The sequence below is a fragment of the Aegilops tauschii genome, chromosome 5 (assembly GCF_002575655.3).
Source record: "Aegilops tauschii subsp. strangulata cultivar AL8/78 chromosome 5, Aet v6.0, whole genome shotgun sequence".
Taxonomy (NCBI): domain Eukaryota; kingdom Viridiplantae; phylum Streptophyta; class Magnoliopsida; order Poales; family Poaceae; genus Aegilops; species Aegilops tauschii.
The window spans coordinates 553,567,772-553,573,130 of record NC_053039.3 but is presented as its reverse complement, the minus strand read 5'-3'; the positions used below and the strand labels follow the sequence as shown (position 1 = coordinate 553,573,130).

General features: G+C 42.2%; 1 pseudogene; it reads right to left on the bottom strand.

Annotated features, from left to right (window-relative positions):
• Nucleotides 1–2,386: 2,386 nt before the first annotated feature.
• Nucleotides 2,387–4,202, bottom strand: LOC109744801 (BTB/POZ domain-containing protein At2g46260-like; annotated as a pseudogene).
• Nucleotides 4,203–5,359: the final 1,157 nt, after the last annotated feature.

Below are 5,359 nucleotides of genomic sequence, written 5' to 3'. Positions count from 1 at the left end.
GAAATTTTTACACAGTGTAGACACATGTGATATAATAGGTGTGGCAATTTCTTATATTTTTTAAAGATGCAAGAGTATGTGAAAAAAATTCCCCCACTACGGATTGTTCTTCGCGTGTCTATGAGTGTGGTCAGGGGCCTTCGGGGGCTAGCTATGCCACAAATCTTGCGTTGGATCCTCTTACATGTCTAGAAGTGTGGTGTCGGGTGCAAACACCCGTCATGCAACTCTGGAGTGTGACCCCCTTCACGGAAGGCGCTACCGTCGGCACTTGGAGGGGGGAAACGGCCGCGCCGGGCCGACACGAGGGGGATCCGATGGTGGGTTGGGCCTAGACCTTGTTCTGAAATGTTCCTATGGGCTGATCTATCACAACCAGGTGGAAAAGTCCGTTTATCAAAGGGCGTCTAGTGAAAGTCAAAGGCCTAGATCTCTGGGTCAACGGGGCTAGGGTAAGGCCGGTTGGGGGCCTTCGGGGGTAGCAATGCCACCAAAACTTGCATTGTGTCTTAATATATGTATACAAGCGTGATGGAGGGTTGAAATAGCCAACGGATTAACGGGCAGCACACTTCCTTCACAAAACCGGACAAGTTGATGTGTCTGCCACCGTCCTCGAATGGTTGTGCAATAATAATGGTCCTAGCTAATTACTAGTATGTGCTGTTGCTAAAACAACTTGCTCCTCGATTAGAAACAACAACAACCACGCTTTGGTTCCCCAAAATTCAGATGGCACTTGCATCTCTACATACACACACATATGAATATGCACCTCGGTTTGGTTCAGTTTGCTTGTTTACATTTGCTTTAACTTTGACTGAAACTATCTTGGTGGCACTTGCATCAATGGTGTGTTCTGCCCTTGTAGATGTCCTTGGAGAAGATGGCCATTGGAGTGTAGGGGGGGAACAACCTTGTCTTGCTCGAGGAGGAGGACCACCCGATCTCGACGACGGCACGACAACAGGTAGCACTCGCCTCCCTCCCATGGTGAAGGTCTGATCCGCCTGTTTAGATGGTCTGCTCTTGTCTTATGCATGTGAGGGGAGAAGAAAGCCATTGGACTGAATTATATTTGCATGTGAGGGGAGCGGTCCTTTTGGTAGATGCAGAGTATAGATTCACAAAATTCACCACATGAGCGTACTACCTATATCCAAATTCTGGATACCACTTGCATCTTTTGTATGTACACATGAAAAAGCATGACGGTTTGCTTCAGTTTGTATGTGTCCAATTGTTTTTTTACTTTGACTGAAACTATCTATCTTGGTGGCACTTGCATCTCCTGTATATACATATGAATCAGCACCACACTTCTCTTCAGTTTGTATGTGTCAATATTTTTGGTTGAACTTTGACTGAAACCAACTGGATGGCACCTCAATCTGTACATGCACATGAATCAACACCACCTTCGTTTAGTTTTCTATGTGTCCATTTGTTTTTACTTTGACTAAAACCAACTCAATGACACTTGCATCTTCTGTATATACATATGAATCAGCAGCACCACACTCTGGTTCAGTTTATATGCATCAATTTTTTGGTTTTACTTTGACTGAAAATTTATATGAGTAAGTATCATCAGTCACAATTAGAGACCAATTTCTTTCTCTTTGGAGCTCAATTTCTTTCTCTTTGGAGCTTGCCTTGAACAACTCATGCTTGATAGATACAACCAAAACTGGAGCATCTTCATGAAAGGCAATAATTTTCTGCCTTTTTAGTTGGATGCCCCTGTTCTAGGCGGGTTTCTTTTGGTAAATTCAGTGTGTAGATTACATATTCATCCTCATATGTAGGATCTTCGGTTTGTTATACTGACTGTATGCCACCTCCATCGTTGCAGCCTTGTCTCCCCCACCACCGCCCCTCGACCTCCTCTCATGCTGCTGTGGAGTCTTAGAATGGGAATGTTATGTACATAAAAAATATTCTATGGTCTGTGTTTGCAAATCCATGGTTGTTGAATCATGTCTGTATAAGCATTTGTAAATAGCTAGCCTTTTTGGCTAATCTTTTTTTTTGGTTCTGGTGAGCAAGTATGCCGACGGTAATGCCGTAGGCATAGATGGCTCTCGTGATACCAGCAGCTGCCATGTGGCGTGTATGCCTACGGCAAAGCCGTCGGCATAGCCCTGCACCAGGAGCTACTAGAGTGCGCCACGTGGCAGGGCTATGCCTAGCCGTAGGCATAGGTTTGAAGCTATGCCTACGGCTAAGCCGTCGGCATATCCCTGCCACGTGGCGTCTCTTGTATGGGCAGCACTTGACGGCGGCAACGGCAATCACCGTTAGGCGCGGAGTGTTGCCGACGGCCAGGGCCGTCGGCATAGATGTACAGACGCCGTCGGCATAGGCATCTATGCCGACGGCCTTCCTATGCCGACGGGGACCTGGGGTACGCCGACGCATATGTTGCCGACGGCCCTATGCCGACGAGGACCGTCGGCATAGACTTATGCCGACGGGTATCAGGGCTATGCCGACGGCCTGGGCCGTCGGCATAGGGGCTCGGTGTGGTAGTGGATGGTCTTGTCCTTGCCGCAAACTCATAATTTACTGACACACACGTTGAACCCTTCGGCTTCAAATTGATATTTAAGAAGATGCCAAATCTAAACGAACCACTCTGCTCGACCATGCTACATCCTGCCAACAGAAAGAAACCCTGGCCTGCAACATAGAATGGATGCGAGCATATCTGTTCTGATGGGAAGAGTTTGGAGCATTCCTCACGCTTCAAATCCATGTAAGCTATAACCTGTGGGCAGGGTTGATCAAACGCAACCAGTTTCAGATGCCTGTACTTGTAAGCTCGCTCTGCAAATTGCTGACTGGAGGTTGCACATGCTGCAAGATCATCTGGCCTGTGTGCTGGATAAGCTTTGCACAGAAGTACCTCAGTGACACGCTTAGTTATTTGCTCATGGTCTATGTCATTATCAGTGCACGTTAAGATCCCACGAAGTGTTCCATAGGCCATATGGCTGAATCGCAACAGCGGAATTAAATGAGAACTCAAGATCTTACGTCTTTCTTCCAGTTCTGGGTACTGTGCCGTATAAGCAGTCTTCATGTACTACTTGTAGGTCAGTACTTGAAAATATGGCTTCGATCCCAGCAAGTGACATGTTCATCACTTCATCTTGGAACCTGAAATTATGCAACCCAAGCCTTTAGTACACTTCAAACATGATAACTGTGACAGCAATGTCTACACTTCTCTATGAAATGCAAAGAAAAGTTGGCTCCATCCAAAGGGGATCACTCACTTATGCACAGCACTGTATTTTTTAGCAAGGAAATCCTTGGCTGCAACTATCAAATGGTGAACAGTAGCTGGAGTTAAAATGGAGCATGGGTGGTCTAGGTAGAGCAGCGCAGATTCTGTTGTCATGGGGAAGCTTGTGAGCAACTGACTGCAATCCCTCATGCAAGAAGGAACCTCGAATTTGTCGGCAACCATCAAGATGTCTAGAAGAATAGCAGGCTCAGCTGTTGTTAACTTTCCACAGTACATAAAGCTCCATAAGGGCATTTTCCTCTGTTCCAAGAAGAATGCAAATAAAAATTATGTAAATATGATTATTGACTTTTGGTACCAAGGAAAGCTATAGGTACGGTGTAGACAAAATATCCGTTGGTAAGTAAAATCGAAAAGTGAAATAAGAATAACCATTATCACAAGAAATCAATGTTCTAGTTACAAAATACAGAAAATAATACAAATCACAGTAATAATTAGAAACAATTATAAGAGGAAGAATGTCACATTTGAGTAATCACACATTACCTGAATCAGCGATCTCAAGCGTTGCATGTGTCTGCTCAGATTCTTTCATGCCATTTGAGAAAAGCTAAGAATTATGAAGCTTATTAAAAACCATGAACTGATTATAGAATAAATGTATTTAAGAAGTTTATAAGAATTACCTTGTGAAAGAAGCTACTACTTGCAGAAAGAATCACTGAACTTATATTCATTGTCCTTACTCGTAAAACTTGTGTACCTAGCATGGTTGAGGAAGAGAAAATACCAAGATAAAAGAAATAAAGGTTAAACATGGGAAGAAGAAGATACATGGAGAATCACTTAAACAAGTTCTTTGCTGTTAAAAATTCTTGGAACACGGTTCTATCATGGGTGCAGATTCATCAAGTAACTCATCAGCGAAACCGCAAAAAATATAAAATAAAATCACAAAAATTGAGTGCACCCACTGCTGCATCCAACAATAGAGGCATGCTGCACTAGTAGAAAAAGGGTCTTTAGTCCCGGTTCCAGAACCGGGACTAAAGGCCGTCCACGTGGCTTGAACCTCTAATCTGTAATCACCCCTCATCACTGCTCAATTTAACCTCTGATCTCTAATCACCCCTCATCATTCCAAATCATCTAACTTCCCAGACGGTCACCCATCCTCTCACTACTCCAGCCTGAGCATGCTTAACTTCCGGGTTCTATTCTCCCTCGTTTTCAAGTCTGCACTTGTTGTTTTCCTGACAATAGTAAGATGTCAATCCTATTAACCCTCAGGAATTTAGCTTGAGCATGAAGTCACACATTTCACTGTTTGAGTTTGAAACTATTGTTCTAAAAAACAATTATTATTTAGTAACACTAATATTTCTTGAATAAGTAGTTTGACCATAGTTTGACCATAGTTTGACCAGATTTGACCAAAATTCAAAAAAATTGAAATAATTATTTAGTAACACTAATATTTCTTGAATAATTAGTTTGACCATTGTTTGACCACAGTTTGACCAGATTTGACCAAAATTCAAAAAAACTGAAATAATTATTTAGTAACACTAATATTCTTGAATAATTATTTAGTAACACTAATACTTCTTGAATAAGTAGTTTGACCATAGTTTGACCAGATTTAACAAAAATTCAAAAAAAAAACAGAAATTTGAGCATAACTTTTTTTCCTTTTAGAATTTGAGGATTCTAAAAATTTGCAAACAGGCCGTAGGCAGTCAAAATCGGATGCGGATTTTCGTGCTGAACATTTTGATATATTATACGTTTTTTTCGACATCGTATGCAAAAGTTATAGCCGTTTTATATTTTCCCTACACTTTTTTGCAAAACATGTCTAAATTTAAGTTTTAAAATTTTCCTAACTAGTAGATGTAGTAACATAACTACATCTCGAAGGATTTTAATTTTTGAAGTTTTAATCATTTTCTTTTGCTTTTTACAAAACCGAAAAGGCGATCCACAGGGGGGGTAGAGTTTGAAAATGAGCCCTTTAGTCCCGGTTTGAGACACGAACCGGGACTAAAGGGCATGGCACCCTTTAGTCCCGGTTCGTGTCTCAAACCGGGAATAAAGGTCTAA